The following is a 21,596-nucleotide window of genomic DNA, read 5'->3' on the forward strand; positions in this document are numbered from 1 at the left end:
AAGAGAAGAGAAGAGAAGAGAAGAGAAGAGAAGAGAAGAGAAGAGGAGAAGAATAAAAAGAAAAAAAAAAAAAAAGAATGTCCATTTGAATAAACAGTGATAATAATTTTATCTGAATAAATCTTTAATAAATTGAAATTATTACTGCAGGCTTAAATAAGCGGTAAGTTTTGACAAGAAGGGCATTATCATCTAATTATACTTACTTTATGAAAGAGAGGGGCAAGGGCCAACCTGCGAGCTGTCTGAACTGCAGTAATGGAGTGATCCCCTCTGCAGACTAAAGAAGGAGCCATCAGACAACAATAACACGCAAGCGGAGCGCTGAACATTGCAATGGAAACCATGCTTCGCAGACACACCGTCTTAATTGTTACGGAAGCGAGCAGAGCAGTATGGAAAGTGCATGGCGGAGCAGCCTTTGCTGGATGGATGAGAGGATCCCGTGCCAGATATTATCTGATCCTCCTGAAGGTTTCTTTAATTACCAGCAGTCGGTACTGTGTGTTAGCTTCCGATTGGCTCAGCGCTCAGCATAAAGCTGCGTATCTGCATTCGCAAACAGGTGTACAGGTAGAACTGGTAGGTAATTGCCTTCTTCCTGGGGGCATCTGCCTTGCTAGGAACACTTAGGAAATTCCGAGAAGACACCTGTGAGCTGCTCTATTGGTGTCTCGTGTTCTGCTGGTGGCCTGATCTCCTGCGCTGGATTATAAAGAGCTGTGCCCACTGAAACACCTTGCCTTTCTCATACAAGCAGTGGGAAAAAACCAGGTATGTTAAGCGGGGTAAAACAAACCTGTTCACGTGCCCCCAGGTGTGTTACGAGCGAGCTAGTACATGTGGTATTCCTGTAATACCCACTATTTATTTTTTTTTCCCTTGCAGGGAATCAATAAAGGGAGAAATCATTGTCTGCTAATGTTCACAATCTCTTTGAACGTTTGATTTGTTTGGCAAATAGGAGCGACTTGTTTAAAACCTCCACGTGCAACGTTTATTTCACAGAGAGCAAAAAAAGAAGCCATCGTTTTAATCTGCTGGAATTAACAACCCAGCATAGCTCTTGCTTGGCTTAGATTCACTACGGCATTTAAAGTACACTCCAAAAATCAGTTCTCTTGTCTATATGCGCACAGTTTTGTTTTGCATATTTAATTTTTTTTATTTAAAAAGTGTTAATCTCAGCCCTCCCTAGATTACAGCCTTGCGATATGTATTTCTTCATGTTCACCTGGCTCCGTATGATCTTTCCTCATTAGAATCTTGTCTCATGTAGCATTCTGGATCTTTTAAGGTTGGAACAACATTGTGCAGGAGGGAAAGGCATTGTCTTTCATCCCCTGCAGAAGTCTGCCCATCCTTCCCAGCCGTCCTGGACAGGCCTGGGCCATTTTGGTCACCCCAAGCAAGGGAGCTCCGGTCTGCGGTGGGGCCAGCACATGGATAGGAAGGGCATGGACAAAGTAATGATTTCTCCACTTGTCTTTTGAAAACAGCTTGGCGACTCTGGTGGGATTATCCCAAACAGTGCAGCAGGCAGAAGACATTGAGCAGGTTCATTGAGGCCAGACTCTGCTTACAGGGGCAATAGGAGTGACGGATATGGCCGCACTGCCATGACAGCACGGAGGGCTACGGTCACACACACTCCTCCTTTGCTTCCCAGGAGCAGTCACATCTCACCTCACCTCCCAGGGCTCAGAAGGAAGGCTAGAAATAGAAACATATTACAGATGTGCGCTGGGGATGTGGTCGGGCTTAGTTTCTGTTCCTTTCCCCGCTGCGAGGGCTAAGCATGCTTTTGCATTTCCGTCGTCTGGGACTGGCCACTGTTAGCATAAATCATGATGATATGGTAAAAAACTGTGAACAGCAAGGTCCTTAAAAAAGAGATGTTCAGACACCTTCAGCTGAAGTAACAGAAGATGCCCTGCAGTTACTGTGCACACTAGGTGTCAATTTGCCTAGATGTTGCTGCTCTAATGTAGCCTTTCGTGCTTATTTCCTCATTTTGTATATAATTCCCTATAATGTGCCAACACTGGAGCCAATATAACTTCGTGCCTTTTGTCACTCACGCCAGCAAGCTGAACAAGTGGGATGAGGTTACGCTAAACAAGGAGGAGATCGCTAGCGAGAAAGATTTCAAAAGTTGACAAAAACAGCAAAAGCCACAGAGAATGAGAGACACAAAAAGCTCTCGCCAAGAAGAATGCTCAGAGCACCAAGTTGCATCTCCCTCGACATAAACACATACAGACGAAAATGACTCACTGTGAGTCAGAGAGGGGGTTTATTTACACCACGGAACTTGGAAATAACATTGCCACTGATTCTATTCTGTTCTGCGATTCTGGGTATAAGCAAGAGGCTGCTAACACTTCTCTATGAATCAAAATGTTAAAATCACTCCTCCCTTTAGCCAGAACTGTTCTCTCACTGATGTGAATTAACCCACCGAACTGGCAATGAAATAATCTGTTTCACTCTCTATTACTGAATGTGTTCTGGCTCCTGGTGGAGGTGCTGTGAGCATGGGACAGAATACACCTGGATAGAATACGTCCCCATTCTTTGAGAGGAGTGAACTGAAATGTGTTCATCTTTGACATGGTAGATACATCTCTCCTAGAATGAAAACAATTTTTTGATTGTTTTGATCTAGAAAAACATCTGAGCTGCTGAAAAATACGTTGATAGATGTTTTGTTGCCATCCCTACCAGCCATTCATGTCCAACATGTCCCCCGTCACCACCCCAGAACAGCAATACTTCACAATGGCCAGCCCAGCTGCATTTTGAATGGGTGCTCTATGGCTGGTGATGTCTGCTGCTCGCTTCCCAGCTCCTCCACCCCCCTGTACGTCAGCCTGGCGATGAGTCTGTTCCTGGAATTTGTTCTCCTCCACAGGAACTCTCAACAATTATTTTTTTCTAAACAAAATTTGAACTTTGGGGCAAATGTTTAGGATGCGTTACGACGCCAAGTGTAAAGAATGGGGGGGAAGGTGTGATGTCTACAAACAGAGCCAGTCCACAAAACACTTAGGTATGGCAATGGCCAAGGTAAATAGGACTGCTGAAACTGTCTTAGCCCCCCACCGTCCTCATGTGTGGGTTTATATGTGCCAGCAGAGCCAGGTTAACCTTAATTGTGTGTTGTTTAACTTGGCTGTAAATGGCCAACCCTTTTTCTAACTTGGCTCCGACTGCAGGTATCACACCTTTCGACTACTGACCTTTCTTGTCTAAATTGTTTTTTTAATGCATATTAAATATTTTTGATCTACTTTAATTTCCTATGGCTTTTCGCTGCAGAAAATGTTACAGAAAATATTTCTTCTGATAGAAAGACATATTTTAATAGCAGAAGTCTTGCGTTCTCAATAGCGAGGCAGGTGAGTGATTTGTCAAACCTGATTCTTTCTGAAGGAAGTGGTGTCAGAAAACCTCACTGAAATTTGATGTACTGTTTTTTCAGTGCGTTCATTGGCAGAGGCAACTGGAGTGCAACTTTGTCACAGCTGTTAAATCAGAAAAATATTTAAACCATAGTAACTGATCAGTAATTCTTATTCTCCTTTCAGCATCATGTTTCTTAATAACGGCTTTAATATGTCAACAGTTTGTTACTATGATACTCTGAAATTTTGAGAAGATAAAACCCTTCTCCTTCGGAAGGCAGAATATTAAAAACGTGTCCCATTTAATTGCCTTTTCTGACAGTTTTATCTGCATGCTCTGTGTAACAGAGGTATTATAATTGCTGGTTGACAATAGGTTTTTATAAGTTTTGCACATTTTGTAACTCCAGGTGTGATGCTCTCCATAGCAGCAGTGGCACGCACGATCTGGGGACTTGGCCCAGTTCTTACAGAATTCAATTGAAGGGCTTCTTTGACATCCGTGGATCAGGTCTTTCATGATGAGCGCGAGGAGTAATTATTTTCTGCATGTGGGGTGTCTCATCAGGAATTACGCAGTGGTGAGTCAGTTTGTTCTGGTAGTTAAGCTTGCACCAGACTTTCCCTTATAACTCCAATTTCGTCTCCTACCCTCAAATCCTCAGCAACGTGACACTGGACTGAGAAGGGTGGGGTTTCTATCCATTGAGATAAAGCTTAGGTGGTCTTGGAACCGATCCCACTAAGGCAAGGGACAGTGTTAAAAAGCCCAGTACCATTTGTACTAATTAGCAACTTTGCTGACAGCCTCTGGTGAGTAACTCATTACTGTCTATTTGTGCGCTTGGCTTATAAATCCCCAAACAGCCAGACTGTGTGCACTGTTGTACTTCAATATTGTTGTGGTATCAGACCTTTTCCTTCAGCATTAGCGTGCCTCCTTCTTTCTCCATGCACAGTACTTGACGTATAAGTAGGTCAACGGCACGGAGACACGGCCCCTAAGAAGGGAGGGCTTCCACTATTTCTTTCTTTCCCCTCTCTTGGTCCTGAAGTAGAGATGAATCAAATCTGTTCCTTGCTGGCACCTCTCTTGCTGATGCTGCCTGTTTCTCGGCGCATTTTAAATTTTCTCTGGTTCGACCTTCACCCGTGGTTGTGGGCATGAGATCACGTATTTCAGCGCGCGTTTTTTTTTTTTTCACTTCCCCCTGCATCTGTGTGAGTCAGACCTGTTGGAATTTTGAAGAATTTTGAAGCGCTTTTGCCACGGTTGCAGAAGAATGTTCTTTTTTTTCAATTTCTGCACGTAGGTGCTGCTGCTCAGTGATTTTTCCCCATCCTTTATCATAGGCCAGGCCTTTTCCATATGGTAATGAATCATTCCCCTAGGAGGAGTCTCATTTGCTCAATTCAATGGACTTCTTACAATGCAGGTACATGCATTTCTTTCACATACCAATTTGATTTTAGTTTTCTTGCAGTTTACTGGCGTCAGTCTCCGTACTCTTTGTGATCCGTTGCTAAAACTTCTTTTCCCAGCTCTAGAAGGTATCTCCAGCTATCCTGAAATGCATGCTGCCACAATGGTGATCCTACGCTTCTGCCTCTCTGGATGCGCAGTCTACATTTTCAGTTTACACTTTTCCACCATACCCTCTCATGACAACATTTAGTAACTAGCTCGAGCCTCTAATCTGATTTATCTTGGTTATGACCTTTTTCCAGCTTGTGCATTTAGAAACAATGGTGCTGGCAGTACTCTGTCCAGTGAAGCTATCGCTGCGAGTCTGATGAAGTAAGGATGAACAGACATCTCTTAAGCATGCGTTTGGAGGACATTGCACAAACAGGAAGGTCTATATGGCAGACTCTACTTTTTATTTATATGGCGATGTGACGATAAGGAAGTGCCAGCATGAAATTATGGTTCTATTTCTCTCAGTAATATTTGTCTGGTTTAAAAGAACTTTTGCAAAAGAGCAGAGATGGGCTGAGGGTTAGATAACCAAACGACAAACTAGCAGTCCCAAGCTCCTTTCTTTTTTTCTGGCTAATTGCAAGACTTTGAGCCGGTCACTTCAGTATTCCTTAGCTGTGGTTTCTCTTGTTTCCAGAATGAGCCCCACATTTTTCCCTGTTTCATTTTCTGTTTGGTGGAACGGTTCCCGCACCATCACGGAGGAGCAGGTTTGGGAGCACCGTGAATCCCACTTCTTGAATGCCTGCAAATGACTTAAGAGCTTTTTGGATGAAAGAGAAATTGTTATTAAACAGTTTTGGTGCTTTAACTCGAGACAGGCACCAGATTCTTGAAAATAACAAATGGCAAGGATTTTGCTTAAGGAGCTCCCCATGGGTTTGGCTAGATGGGATTCTAATGAGCAGGTTTTTTATTTCTGGGAGACTCTGTATCTCCCTGCCACAATTATTCATGTTCAAATCCTAGAGCCAAATCCTGCCCTTGGCTGCATGTTTGCTTCTCCCATTGGCTTTCTTGAAATCTGCAGGCACTTTTCCTAAACCAGCATTTGGCCTCCAGTTGTACTGCGGTCGTATTTGTCTGTCCAAACGACTGTGGCTCTCCATTTATAATCTTGTAATTTGCAATCTTTATTGAGATTCTGCTGTGGTGTTTTTCGTTGTTTTTTTTTTTTTCATCACAGGCATCTTATTGTAATAACGACTTTTTTGTGAAATTGAACTGCACTGGTAATTTTGGCTGGCAGATTCTTGGTTTTGTTTTCTTCTCTACACTTTTTGGGAGTATTCCCTACAGTGTTTTGAAGCTGATTTCTGTGATCTGACTCTTAGGTTTCGTCTCTCGAAACAAATTTAATTTCGCCTAATCTGACTATGCAGTTCCTAGTCACTATGGTATCTAGGCACTAAATTATAGCCCTCTTCTGATTGTTTTCTTCTTGTAACGAAGCTAACTTCCTTTCTGAGTGAGTGACCTAGTCATTGTCATGCTTTTGTAAACAGTTTCTCTACCTATTGATTTCGGTTGAACATTAGCAACCGCCCGCTGTTTCAGATTGGGAAGGAGAATAATTGTGATATAGGCATCCACATGCATATGCACACGGACTTGGACACCTGCTCTTGGAGCAGACATCTTCTGCAGGTTTATTCTCACTGAGAGTTGTAGCAGCAGATTCAGTTTGAGCTGGGGTAGCACCATGGGAATTCGCGCAGCATTCAATCAAACAGGGATCTGATTACATAGGGTAGGGTTCCTAATTCCTAAATTTTGGTACTAGAATCTGCCATACATGGAGAATGTGAAGCTGAGAACAGCACAACGTATTTTTTCATACAACTGGCAAGTACCTGATGCCAACAGCTTTAGCCATCTCTGTGTTGTTCGGTGGGCACTTGCTGTGACAAGCAGGAGGTAAGGAACGTGCTCCTGCTTGAAAGGGGAAAATCCAACCCATTTCTGAAGAAACATTGCCCATGGGTTTTGATGAGGAAAGGAGGACAATGCCCTCTCAAATATGGCAGTGTCCCTCTATAAGCAGTGCCCATCTCCTCAGCTGCTTCCCCCTCTCTTTGCAACGTGAAGATGTTGCATCCATGCGTGCTAGATGGTTTGCTGGCAAGCACCGAGCTGGCCATCGCCCTGCTCTTTGGGTAGCAGACCTATGCGAGAAAGTGATTCACAGACTACAGATTTATTGTCAATTCTGTTATGCTTAAGGCAGGCAGTAATTTAGGTTTTCACTGCCATTAGCTAATAATAGTAATTAATTAGTAAATCATGCCGTTGGGATCTCAGGGTGAACTAACAGGGAAAATGTAAATTAAGAAAAAAAAAAGAGGCCGCTAATATTTCTGAGTTTCCTACCTCAGTTGAGGATTTATGTATGTCCCATTGCTCCAAACTGGATTTCTGAAGAAAAACTTACATCGCCCACAGCACTGTCTGGGAAGTGTTTGAAGCAAAACAAGAAGCTGCACCAAAACTTGACAGAGAAGTGCTAGGAGATGAAGGGGAAAGCAAGAGGGAATTGTGTTCCTGCGCTAGCAGCTGGAGGAACAGGGCTGAAACCTGCACTGGGAGAAGCTCAGCCTTTCCTCTGCTGAAGGGGAAGTCTCTGTTTCTCAGGCGAGGAGGGGGGGAAGGAAGCCTCCCTGCTGAGCGCTCTCTTACAAGGAATTGCTGAGAGAATCAAAGCTGTATTCACATTACCCCTCCATATTCACATTACCCCTCCCGTTCCAGCATTCATGATGCTCTGCTCTCGTCGAGGTAGGAGGGAAAGAGGCTTGTTTCACTGTTTGGGTTTTTCCCTAGTTTTACTTGCTTATCAGTGGGGAAGTTTGGAGAAGAAAACACTGGAACAAATGCGGGGTTTTCAATTCAAGGCTGTTTCAAACCTTTTTTTTCTGGCTTAAAGGAAAAGAATTAAAAAATGTGAATTAGGCTGAGTCATTTTCACTATGAATTGTTTGCAGCTGTCAGAGTCTGATCTACATACTTCACTATAGCTCAATTTCCTTTCCCAGTTAATAACACATTGAACAAACATACTAGACTAGACTCCTTTTTTCTTTCAAATAACCTCGCAGTGGATCTGCATTCCTGGTATAAAAATATCTCTATTAGCTTAGGCTATTTATAGAACATCAGAGGGCTGGAAGATAGTTAAATATTAATTGATTACCATCAAACAACAGACACTAAAACTCAGTATATGAAATGCCTTCCTCTGCTGAATGAATTCATACTAAGAGGACAACTGGGGAGCTGGGCTTGTTCAGCCTGGAGAGGAGAAGGCTGCAGGGTGACCTCATTGCAACCTTCCAGTACCTGAAAGGAGCCCACAAACAGGAGGGGAGTCAGCTCTTTGAAAGGGTAGATAATGGCAGGACAAGGGGAAATGGTTTTAAGCTGAAAGAGTGAAGATTTAGGTTAGATATCAGGGGGAAGTTCTTTACCAAGAGAGTGATGAGGTGCTGGAAAAGGCTGCCCGGAGAGGTTGTGGATGCTCCATCCCTGGCGGTGTTCAAGGCCAGGTTGGATGGGGCCCTGGTCAGCCTGGTCCAGTATTAGATGTGGAAGTTGGCAGCCCTGCCTGTGGCAGGGAGGTTGGAGCTTGATGATCCTTGAGGTCCCTTCCAACCCAAGTCATTCTATGATTCTGTGAACTGTACAGTTGTGATTTACAAGCTCCTCATTCAGTGTAAGGGGAGGCAATGTGCTTGGCAGGGAAGACACCGGGGGTCTGGGCAACCAGCTTCAGCTGAAATCCCTTACATGCCTCTGTAAGGATCAGCTCTTGGGATCTACTGTCTGCTCTTGGGTGATCCCTCTGGGCCCAGACAATGGTGGCACTGGGGATTCTTCCCACAATCTCAATTTCTTGATCTTTTTTTTTTCTATTGAAACAGTTAAAAGCAACAGTGGCGACGTGGCACCACCTGTGTGCAGAATGTAAAAAACTCGTGACTGCAAAATATTTAGATGCTTCTCTAACAGTCTGGTTGGGAATAGTAAAATGCTGCTCTTGGCCTTTATATTCTGTGGCTACGATCTTTGCAAGGGTTAGAAAGAAAAGTAAAATATTTAAGAACTCAACAAAAAATGAACACGGAGAGGGAAAAGAAAGCTTTCAGGAACATAAGCCATTCTTCGAGTCGGAAAGGACTGAAAGAACTTAGCTTAAAGATTGCTGCTCATCAATCATAGATGATCGCCATCATCTCTGAAGCAGGGCTTGTGTCTTCAGGATCTTCTCTATTTCTTCTAATACAGCTCAGTTGCTTTCGTAAGAGAAACCATTTCCCTGTGCAGTTTGCCTTTTATCAAGTCCCAGTTCCCAGCACCAGGTTTGGCAGTGGGCAGAGCTGCCAGGGGGACTATGGCTCTGACTGCACAGCTTAAGGCTGGTGCCACCTCAGGGATGCTTTGAGAATTTGGGGTGCTTCTAAATCTAGGAGTGCTTGCTCCCGTACATTTGAAAGAAGGTGACTGATGGATAAGCTGGCCCTCCAGTTTTAAACATCCCCCATGGGGAAGAAGGAAGTCAGAATAAAGCAAGAACGGCTTCTAAGGCAGGATGGCGAGTTTAACATCTGCCCCTGTTGATTGCTGGCAGATTGTAACACGCAGCTTACAATGCAAGGTGTGTACAGGAAGTCTGCAGTTCCCCTTTTATTGCTGAATATGCACATTTCCAAGCAAAGGTGACATTTTTGTATGTCAAAACAAAGGTAGAACTGCACAGCCTTTGAAACATCAAACTCAGATGGAAAATGAGGATTTAGCATGGCTTAATTTGGGCTTTATTAATACCTTTGGGGGAGAGGGATGGAAGAAAGATTAGGCAGATCAGAGCTTTAAAAGTCATAGATCATGCATTTAATAGCTCTAATTCTTAAATACTCGAAGGGCTTCATAAAGCCATTTTCTTCAAGTGCAAACTCTTTCCCACTTTTGACTGTTGCATCTAGACCTCCCAGGTTCTTTAAAGGAGCTTGCAAGTGAAAGTCTTCAGGTCTTTCCATCCAGAAGTGAGCTTGTACAGACAGAACGTCTGCAATCAGCATTCTTAAAAGGATCCCACGGGGAGGACACGTGCAGACGCATACTTTCATTCAAGGTGCGTATTGTATTATTTTAGGTACCCAGCAAATGGGGTTCAAAGATGAAGAAAGAGACTTTTGTTCCGTGCAGTTACATTTTCTGAACGGGTACACATCTAGAAAGACTGGATTCAAATGAAGTCACTACTAGATTTGGAAAAAAAAAAAAAAAAAAATCAATTCTGGTGTTATAAGAAATTGATGGTTGGATTTCAAGGTAAATTTTATCTAAGACTGAAATATTGACTGAGACAATATTAATATTTTGTTCTGCTTTCTTTCTTGGAAAGTGGCATTCCTCACGGCATTGGATTTTGTCATTAACACGATATTAAAATAATTTACCGCAGATTTATTTTAAATGTTTTAATGCCATTTTAAACTAGAAGTGTGAAGCAGCAGTTTTTGTAGCAGCTATTGTGCAGTATTTCTCTCCAATAAAATCAATATCATAGGATACATATTTCATGCTAAAACAATAAGCTAGTGATAATTTTGCCCCAAATATTTATTTTTTTAACCATGACTGGGGTTTTCATATTGCAGTTTTTCCAATTGCATTTAACATGAATTCCAGAAGCTAACACAGCCTGGGACGCTGTGACCAACATGGATGAAATAGCTGAGGTCAGTGTGAGAGCACAACGCGGGGGAAGGATATCAGTAAGACACAGTGCTCAGAAAACAAATGATTAGACATTAAGGGCATGTGAAAGTGGAACGTTAATACACGTCTTTATGGAAATAATAACATTAAATACCCCCCTCCCTCCTCCTTTTCATTCAGGTTATTTAAAATCAAAGGTGCTAGATAAGCTAATTTTAGCTGCTTCACAAATACCTGTTTCTGCCTCTAAGGCTTGGCGGAGCAATGCGTATTCACCGGACTATGTTTTGCTGTGCAGTGCTGATTTCTAAGCATGCACCTTCACAGCTGCATGAGCTTTGGCCATGCTGCCTCTGGAAGAGCCTCCTTCCCCCTAACCATTGCTTTGCACATCCCACCACGGGCCATTGCTTCCAGGTGTGCTGGCACGGTGTCTTTTGCACTGCCTGCTACCTCAAGTGGTCCAGTTTATAACACTGCAGTTTGGTTAGGCTTTTTTTTTTCTTTTTTTTTTTAAACACCTTTGAAGAGTTCAGAGTAACCATTGGGGCATTCAGCCTCAGTGTTTGGGCTGTGGTGGGTCCTGGGGCTGCTGGGCTGGTGGCCATGGACTGTGTCCTCCCAGCCCCAAGTGTGGGGACTGGGAACTTGAGTGGACACAGAAAGCAGCCATTGACCCTCTGGCCTGGCGGGTGTTGGAAAGGCAATTACAGGGACTCGTTTTACAACCAAGTGATCATTTATCCTACTCGCAAAACCTGCTCGGCTCTGGGTGTATAGGTTATAGAGTAATACGCGTTCAAGTATCTATAAAATTGCCATTGAACTGTTGATTAATGGGAGGTAAAGTTGCTGCCCCAGGGAATAACCAAGTTTCAGAAAGGTGTGTCCTAAATCAATTAACGTTGAGTCCATCTTTGCCAGCAAAAGAGTAAGGTAGTGACGGTCTTTGGTTGTTGAGCTCGGCGTTTGGTTTTCAGGCAGGAGTTGCCACTTTCATCCCTTCTCACTCAGAACGGACTTGGTAACATCTGAGAAAGCTCCTGAAAAAATTATGAATAAGATGGCCTATTTTTTTTTCTTTCCATCTTTCCTTCTTTATTTATTGCTACATCTCTTTGAATGGGGAGAGCCAAACCACGCCAGCCTTACTTTAGGCACTCTGCAGAGTTTAAGGGATTCCTTTCCCTCTTAGTGACTGACATTAGCACTTCATGGTTGCTCATCTCCCTCAGCATCATGGTTTGGCTGTCCTCTCCCCGACTTCTCTTTCAAAACCTTATTTAAAACACTGCAGTCCGTTCCATTGCCTTTGGAAGCAACTGCTGTTTTAAAAAGTTGGCTAAAGAGGAACGTGGAGTCTCCAGAGCCTCATAAGAAGTACATATTGTGCCCAAGACATGATACGTGATGCTGAAACTATCGGGGTCTGCTGCAGCACTTGGGAGAGGTTGCACGGGGCCTCAGAGCTGCCGTCTAAACCACTGCTGTCTCCTAGATGTCTTGCTAACAAGCCTCGGAGATTTGTACTGACTAGCTGACTCTTCCGAGCTCGCAGCAAGAACCTTTCCTCAGTGTTTCTATAAACCAGAGCAGTGCCAGCCTGCCCGCCGGTGCTGTGCTGAGCTGACACAATGCAAGCAGCACTGCCCGTCAATTACCAACAAAACGGAGGCACCGCTCTTCCCCACCACGGCTCCAGTGCCCCGGCTGGGGCAGGACCTGCACGGCACCCTCGGAGGCAACAAATGCAGAATGAGGCACGACGATTCCTCTTCTGCTTTTTGCCCCCTTTATTTTTGTCATACAGAAGTTGTTTTCAGTACTTTTCTCGACTTCTCCTTTTTTTTTTTTTTTCTCCCCATCCCTTCCTCTTTCCATTTCACCTTTGCCTTTGAGCTCTCACTCCCCCGTTCTTCTCTCTCCTTTTTCTTCTCAGCATCTATTTATTCCTTTTGTCTCACAAATTGTCTCTCTGCCTGGCTTTCTTTTTCCCAGCACTTACTGTATTCCGTGTGTTTTCGCAACTCTAATGCTAGCTTGTCTGACAAAGAATAAACTCCTATTTATGGAAAATATATGCAGCTAGATGCACTGCTAAAACACGTTCAGACTGTTTGCTCACAGTTGCCCTGCACAGTCAGCGTGGCACTGCTAACACAAGGACTGAGCAGCCACCATTGCATGTACCCAAACGAAGAGCCAAAGGCCACGCCAGCACACACCGATGCGGCCGCACAGGTCCTGTGCAATGGGTGCACAGGGGTTCAGGTTCTTCTGTCGGGACCCATCTTAAACCACCCAGCCTCTTTTCTCCTCTGTCAGTCAAACAGTGCTGTCTGGTGAGTCATTAAGATCTAATAACCTACACTTCCAGCACTACTCACTTTGCCCAGGAAGGGACAGCAATTAGTCGTGCTCTGCAGTGTAGACCGATGCATATCGTGTACTTCTAACCACGCTCATCTCAAGCTGTTTTTCTTGCCTTTAACCAGCGTTTCCACAGTTATTTCTACCATCATTCCCAAATCATCTTTTTCTGGTGGGAACGGAAAGATGTTCTTTCTGCTTGTGTTTCTTTCAGTGCGTGCTATTGTCTGGCAGACTTGTGCTCCCCTGTCCTGCACCCTGACGTCTGCAGGGAAGCAGAAAGATGTTTATGGAAGCAAATGGATCACGGCTAAGGACCGACTGGTACCACAGTTAGTTTTGCAAGAACTGTATTCAAAGTGGAAAAGAGTGGAAAAAAAAACTTGGAGTTCCTGGAAACTGGAATCTTTATTCTGGTTCTCATCATGTTAATCCCCACTGAGCCCATCTTCTGTAATAGATGTCTTCTGCTAATTATTCCATTGCCAGTTCAGGCTATAATTTTAGATCACTCTGAGCAAGAGGTATTATCAGCTGGTTTGCTGGGACATCTCTGAAGCGAAAGGAGCAGTGTGGTGGTGTGATTTCACCTTGTGCCTCCAGATTAGCATCTGAAAGCAGCGGCACTCCAGCCACGATTCGTTTTAAAGCAGACTTAGTCTTTGTGCGCTGTTTCTTGCTTAAGTACGGTAAATAAAGGGTGAGCTTTTCTAAGGCACAAAGGGTAACTCCTCCACTGAACGCCGGTGGAAGTTGTGCGTCTAATTCCCCTTTTTGCTTTTTTGAAAGCACACGTCTCTGCTCTGCCCATGTGCACGCAGGCATAAGCCCCGCATTCCCACTCAACCCTCTGCACACTGTGTCATTTTCTTCCAGCATCACAAACTTTCTGCCGAAATATGCCAGGGGTATTTTTCTCAAGCTGCTGAGACCCGGTTCTCCACTTCCCCCTCTGCACTCGTGGGCCGATCAGATCCTGAAGTTCGCAGGGTCGCGGAAGAGCTTAGGAGCCTCTGCTGCAGACGCTGCCTCTGTGCTCTAAAAAACAACCAGGAGAACAGCAGCTCAGCTGGGAAGAGCATATGCAATAGCCCTTTAATCATTGCTTCGGCTCACCATGTCACGATGCGTAAGCTCGCTCATCAATGAGGCTAGGGATGCCAAAGCAGAGGACTTCTTAAATATTTCAAACGCCTGCATCTCGTGCTACCAGATTTAAAAAAAAAAAAAAAGGGGGGGGGGGGGGAAGAAAAGAAGATAGAAAAAAAAATCTCTTGGATCAAAAGTGTCTCCTTATCAGGAAACGAAGGACGGGAACAAAAATACCCTCCTCCTCCATCTCCTTTTCCCACCACAAACTCGACGGCAGAATTCTTCCATCGGACGGCCCCCCCCCAAAAAAAGGAGGGCGGGCTGTTTCCCAACGGGGCTCCCCGGTGCACGTCGGCAAGTTGCAGCCCGTCAGCCCAGCAGCAGCAGCGGGCGGCGCGGGGGGGAGCAGCGGCCAGCAGGTGTCTCTATGGGCGTCTGTGCAGGCACGGCTCCGACGGCCGCGATGGGGTGGGCTGGGGGTTTGAAGCGCCTTCCCTCCCTGCAGACACCGAACCCTCCCTCAGATGCTTAAGGGAAGGAAGGGGATGCTTTATAAAGGTGCTTGAGGCAGAGCTGCCGTCCAGTGCCCGCTGCAGACGGCCGCGTTTGGGGGTTGGAGGCTCTCCGTGCAGGTCGTGCAGAAAATGGGCACGCTGAGGGCGTTTTGCAGGAGCTCTCCCATTGGCACGATCCAGGTCTTTGAGAATACAAGAGTCCATCACCCATCCGGTCGTGTTTCCGTGGCGGAAGGGTTTATGCAATTTAAAAAAAAAAAAGGGGGGGGGGGGGATGATTTGAACGCTCTGTCCCTCTCGTGGAATTACACTCGGACTTTATCCAAAGAGACAGGGAAGGGATTTTGTTGTTTTGTTTGATCGCTTCTTACCCCAGAACTTTGTTTGACTCGAACCACAACGCTACAAGCATTCAAACCCCACCTTCAGCTGTGATGCTGATTTATAAACCAGCATTCAGCTGCTGAAGTTCACTGTTGCATGCGGAAGGTCTTCAATTCCCAACAAATTACCGGCATTTTTTAGCTATTTACAAATTAACGTTTCCTCTGAACTTTGTGCGTTTCTTAATAATCCAGCCTGCTTTCTTCAGTTTCTGCTTAGAAACCTCGCGCCAGTGCATTAGGCAGCAATAGGGGCAGCTGCAGAGCATCAGTTAAATTGGAGTTAAATAAAAAAAAAAAAAAAAAAATCTAGATCAACTTTTTATCCTTAGGCAAGTTATGCACCGAGTAAAATTAAACCACTATATGTACTTGTAGATCGAAGAACCAGAGGTGGAGGATGGGTCAGAAACACTAAGATCAAAGTTTTCCTTCTTTGAAAGAAAACCCTTTGAAAAGCCCCCATGCCACCTATTCTGCTTGTTAATGTTTTGACTGGAAGTGTCTGGCAGTGTCATCAGCAGCAGAATATTTTTAAAGACTTTTTTTTTTTTGGAGCTGGCTCTAATAGCAAACGGATGGATCCTTAGCAGCCTCTGTTATGCGTCTCTTAAGGGAATATTTTTGTTAATTGCAAATATTTGATTGACAAACATGGGATGCAATTAGTAGGCAGGCACAGTAGGAATGTGCAGTGAACTGGATCTCTGAACCAACAGATCTCAACTCTCTCAGCTTGATCTGAAATAGGCTAGAGCATTTAAACCATATGTTTCCCTCAAACTTTTTCTTTCCTCTGAAAATTCCTTATTTCCCTCAACTAACCTTCTTTCACTCTCTGCACCAAGGGAGCTAATTCATCTACTGCGATCGCGTCAAATAAAGACAGAAAATTCTACACAAGCTTCAGACTTATGCTGCTTTTTGACCGCGGCAGTAAAAATTAATGTGGACAAGGCTATACATGCCAGTTGTGCCTTACAAAAGCCCTAGGTGAAAGAGAATACAATCTAATTTAACTTTAGACATTTTGAGCTTAATGGTCTATTTAAACAACCTGGTACCATCTGACTACATTTATCAATTATATTTCTTTTTATTTATACAGAGTACTGTCTTTCTGGGGAGGCTATAATTAAAACTTATCTAGATAAATGGTGCTCGGATTCTGCAGCACGAGCAGGAATTCAAAGGACATCGGTGTTTTTATGTGCTCTTTTCCATAAAAAAAAAAGTTTAAAGGGAAATACATTTCAATAATTAGAATAACCTAATTGCACGAGTTTCTATAATTGCAGCTAGGTGTTATCAGCAGGAAATGCCGTGTGGTCTGCAGATTGCAATGTTGACGCCCCAGAAGAAGCCCTTTCTGGCCAAGCATTGCCTTTTCTCATGGGGTAGGCTGCTCGTTGCTCCCTTCTTATGGCAAAGCCCCTGAAGGGAAAGCTGCCCCTCAGGAACACGCCAGCTCTGATGGTTTCAAGCAGTTCGGAGCTCTCTGGAAAGGGGTGTCAGAGTGACCCCCGTTGCAGGTGGCTCCGCTCCCCCCCTCAGCATGTGGTGCAGTGTCAGGGTTCTATTCCTTGCAGGTCAATTGCAAGAGTATGTTTCCCAGATGCCAAGAAGCACAGATTCCAGTGGGTGACTGCCCGCAGCTTGAGTAGGTGTGTTGGCAACAGGGGCGGTTTTTGTAGGGGGCAATCAGAGGGAATGGAGCGGTCACCTTCTCCTCACTCTTGTGTGGAATCCACCAGTCCTTCCGTAGCCTGATGCTGTTTGTGACAGACCCCCATCTTTGAGTGCTGTGGCAGCACCCGTATGGGTACCATGAGTTCCTGCATACCTCCGCCATCACGCTCTGTGAAAGCATGTATATTCATAGAAGCACGTGAAGGTGCTGATAAATCTCAGCTCATTTCAGAAGGGCCCAGTCCCCCAGCATTTCTCCTACAGGGAACTGCTCCTGTGATTAAGGCTGACTCACATAAGTGTTGCAAGATCCAGCCTTTAATTTGCAAATCCCAATAACGATATATGTTAATCAGACACTTCATCAGTGGAAAGAGTCCTAGATCTGTAGCATGGTGAGGCTATAAATATAAGCTAGATTCCTTTAAAACCTCCTTGCTGAATTTTGTCCCTAGAAGGGAAAGTGTTATCTCGGTGCCGAGTCCTGACTATAAGATTTCAAATTCATTTCAAGCAGCCCCACAGAACTAGCAAAACAATTATTTCCATCTGTAACACTTCACGCCACGTATCTGCAACCCTCACACCGAAGCAGGATTTGACAGGGACATTCACAGAGGGCACTTTTTAGGAGCTTGGACAGTATTTTTACAGAAGGCCGGTTCAAGAAGGTCCACCACAAAGCCACCGTCACTTAGACAGAGCTGCCTGATGAGCAGCGTTGGTGTGCGGCAGCGAGAGGTGAATGCTGGACCAGGTGCACACTTGGACTTGCTGAGGTCTCCCTCGGTGGGACCAGTCCCCTGCAGATCATTATTTTCCCCCACTGGAGCCGTTGTTGTGTCTCTGTGTTCAAATGCTTGACAGAATACGTCCGCAGTCGGGCTGTGCATAATGTACACTGTCAATTTGTCAAAGCTTTCCGGGCAACTGTGTGAAGGAGGGACTTTGTCTCAGGTTTTCTCTCCACAGCGCCACAGTTTAAATTTTCCTGTTTTGTCACGTTAACGGGATTCAACTTAAAATACTTAAGCTGTCCTTAATTAATTGGGGAGATGAGCATCGTGGCAAACTCGTAGCGTGCGGTGTGCAGAGCGGTGCTGACACCATTTTGGTGAACACAGGTGATGAATGGTGTTGACATGAGCGGCTGCAGTTACACAGTGTGCGTATACACAAATTATACCACCATGTGTGTTCCTCTCTGTTATGAAAGCCTTTTGTTTATATATACCCAGCTATACATTTACACATTATGTAAATAAACACACATATGCCCATGCAATTTAATTGAATATATGTCTGTGGGTTAAGAGGCATGTTACTCCGATGAAAACATCTTATGGTACCGAGTAAAAATATTTCCAACGTGCTTCTGAGCCTCCTGTAGAATTTAAGAAGGAACTGCAGAGCTTTCCTTAAGGTGGTGGTTAGAGTCACTCAACACGAGGGCATGGCGTTCTTCCAAAACCTGTAGGCTGTTGAACGGCACTCTTAGAAACCCATCAAGTTTCATCTTTACTCAGCTCCTTCTGTCCTCGCTCGGTTGTGAGCGTTGCCATCCATCTTTGGTACGCGCCCAGCGGAACGCGGCGCTCGGAGTTTTGTCTCAAATGGGGCACGTGCTCTTAGGGCAGCGTGCAGGAGGCTCTGCCTTCCAAACACCACCTCCCTAAAACCAGCACAACACCTACGGGTGGCATTGGAGCGCAGCCCCAGGTACGGTGGGTGAGCTTCGGGGCTGGGCTGCGGGAAGCTGAGGTGGTGGTATCCTGCTGGAAAATGCCTCTGGGAGCTGCAGGGGGTAGTGGGACCATTGCTGAGCCCACCAGAGGGGAACGTCCATCTGCACAGCCATCAGGTGCTGGAAGACCAGCTCGCAGAGCAGCAGTGACAGACCCCCGGTGCCGATGGGCCAGATCCCCTATAGTTGGTACCAGAGAGCTCTTCAGAGCTCCTTGAAGGGGTTGGGGAGCACCGGAGAACTTCAGCAAGAAGTTTTCTTCCTTCCATCGCCTCTTTCCCCACCGCCCTGCCTCGAGCCACATGCGGAACGCGTGGCATTTCAGCCGTTCTCAGAGGGGAGCAGCACTGCTCCTGAGCACGCGTGGCCGGTGCAGGAGCATCAGCGCTCCTCCTGCTTGCGAGAGCGCGCACTGCACTGCTGCATCCAGACCCCGCGCACCCAGCGTCTTTGTTACCGTCGCCTGATAAATAAACAGCCCCAAAATTACAGAACTTATTATGGTAATTGAGTGAAGAAAGGGAAATGTAAGCCCTGCCTCGCTATCCATTACGTCGCCGCCGCTAAAGTTGCTAAACCTGCACTACTCAAATGATATTGTAATATTAGCCTTCTTTCTCTTTTCACAGTGATTGTTTTCTGTCCATCTCGAGCTGGATGTCAGTTCATTTAGATTTACATCAAGTAGTAAATTAAAATAATCACTCAGCAAACACTCTCGGCTCAGTTTTCTCTTTCAGTCAGGAGTTGCGAGAGATGCTTGAAGCATTCAAGCAGAAAATATTGCTGTCTAGATATTTGTCCTCTGGGTGATAAAGGAGGCATTGTCTTGGGACCCACTCAGGCCTCGGAGCTGATAGTAGCTGTGCATCACAGCTGTGAAGTGCGCTTTGTTATGTGTCTGAGGATTAGGGTTCAGGACCTTGTTTTTCTTGAAATACCAGACTGATCAGAGCTGCATATGTTCGGGGGAAAGCAGAGGTCGATGGTTCTCTGTCCACATTTTTACTAGATTATTCTTGGACAGAACTCTGGGAGAATACCCTGCAGCTTAAACCATCCCAAGAGTTTTTCATATTCTGCATTATAACCATCACGGAAAAAAAAAAAAAAAGCTGTAGTTTTATCTATCTGCATTTGAAACAAAAGGCTACAGCAGCGCAGCGAGGCTCTGGGCTCTGGACCCACGCTGGAGCAGACTGAATTTACCCCTTTGTGTTCCATTTACACTATAGCTGCCCGTTTAGAGGCACAAATGCACCTTGATCTAACAAGGAAAAAAATAACAAAACAGCAACCAAACAAAAGCCTGCGTTTTTATCAAATAAGGTGTGTGCAGAGGCACTCATAGCGAAGATGTTACCATAAATTAAGGTAACTGAATCCACCCTTTCCAGAACGGGGCCCTGATCAGCAGTCAGGATACTGCCCTTGGAATGATGGATGTCATTCATACAGCCCCACTGCTAGGACAGCAGCGAGCCCGGCGCTTTGCCCATGTACAGCGTAATGCCTAAGGACCAGTTCCTTTTATTCCTCTGCTTGAGAAGATGTCAGCAGGCACTCCTTGTGACTTCCTCACAGTTCTGCACGTATTCAGAGCATCACCTGTGTATCTTTACTTTTGAAATGAGGCCAGCACCTCCCTGCCATGGCAGTGTGGTGGTTCGGGTGCTCCTCTCCCACAGATGGTTGAGCCCGGGGCTGTGCTCCACGGCACCCCAAGGTGATCTGAGATGTGACCTTGGGCTCAGTAGGGTCCATGCCTGTGTGAGGGTCCCGTTGTCACAGTGTTCCAGCTTGGGCTCAGCTGCAGACTGAGCTGCAGTCCTGCCATGGGTGCCGCTGCTGTGCAGAGGAGACTCCTGGCATGTGTTGGTTTGGGGGGCTTTTGGCAAGAATGAATGAGCCACAGCTCTTTTTTTCTGCCTGGGCAAATTGGTTCCCAAGCGACCAAAAAGAATAACTGTAGTAGGACGCAGACTGAGGAGCCTTCTTCAGGAGTTGACTGTGCAATTACTGCTGGAATCAAACTTCAGATTCTCAGCACAGCCAAGGTCGTATTCTGATCCCCTGTGTGGCGAGAGGTGCCCCTGCTCCAGCACCTGCCACGTGCCTTTGCCGTGGGGATGTGCGTGGAGCTGGGCACTGCCATGGGGCACAGAAAGGATTGGCTGCTGCTGCCTGGCACGGCTGCCTGGCAGAACTGCTCTGCTGCATTTGTGCATGTCTGCCTACAGAAAACTGGCATCGCATGAAAGCATTTATCAATGGAGATATGCTAACAGCAAACTTTCAAAAAAACGACAGGGCAGCAATCAGTGTCACATTTGTTTATAAGGACTCTTTTGTAGTTGTTCGTTGGGTTTTTTTTTTTCCTTCTTTTCCGCTTCCTCCTTTCTTAGGAAATGACCACAGGGCACTGACCTCTCATGTTGTGCTTGCAGAAATCCTCTCTCTTCTTTATTTCTCCTCTGGCTGCTTTTTTTTTTCTTTCTTTCTTTTTTTTTTTAATGCATTTTTGTTTTCTTATTTAATACTCTGAAGAAGTTGGGTTTATCCTTCTCCACGCTAGCTCAGCCATCCTGGAGCCCTCTCTCCTCCATGAACTGTTGCTGCTGATGGGGTTCCTGTAATATTTTATATTTTGAGCATTTTCCTCTTCCCTCCCTAATTCATTTTTTTCCCTTGTTTGTCTGTCTCACACTTCTTATATTCTCCCTATATCCTGGCAAAACGTATCCAAGGAGCCACTTGCTGTTTCTCTCGGCTGCACTTCCCCACCCTCAGCTATTTGCCCTGCAGAGCTGATCCCTCTGGTGATGCTTTCCCAGCGCCAGCCCCGCTTTCCCCTGTGCCATCTCTTTCCTTCTGCACTGTCACACTCTGTAAGCAGTGTGACACAAGCTGCATGCACAGAGCCATGCTGGGAGGCAGAGCCCTGCACCTTGATGGCTCGCACTCTCCAACTGCACCAATGCTGGCAGCAGTGCAGGGCGAGAGCGAGCGATGGCAGAGCACCTGCATCCCTTTCCAGCCACATCTGCCCCAGTGCCAGGTGTTGGGACTGTCCCCATGAGAGCCTCGGAGCCCTCATGGCTTTTTATATTTTCTTAGCTAAAAACACAAATCAGGCTCCTGTCTCAAGACTGCACAAAATAGGGAAGGGAAGGGAAGGGAAGGGAAGGGAAGGGAAGG

The 21,596-nt window shown here is 45.5% G+C and overlaps 1 long non-coding RNA gene across 1 annotated transcript in view; it reads left to right on the forward strand.

The window, feature by feature from the left end:
* Positions 8-21,596, forward strand: part of LOC110396379 — a 126,800-nt gene continuing 105,211 nt past the window's right edge. Inside the window, exon 1 of the long non-coding RNA XR_002436942.1 lies at positions 8-774. This is a non-coding gene — a long non-coding RNA (uncharacterized LOC110396379). The remainder of the gene's footprint in view (positions 775-21,596) is intronic.

The sequence above is a fragment of the Numida meleagris genome, chromosome 3 (genome assembly GCF_002078875.1).
Source record: "Numida meleagris isolate 19003 breed g44 Domestic line chromosome 3, NumMel1.0, whole genome shotgun sequence".
NCBI lineage: Eukaryota > Metazoa > Chordata > Aves > Galliformes > Numididae > Numida > Numida meleagris.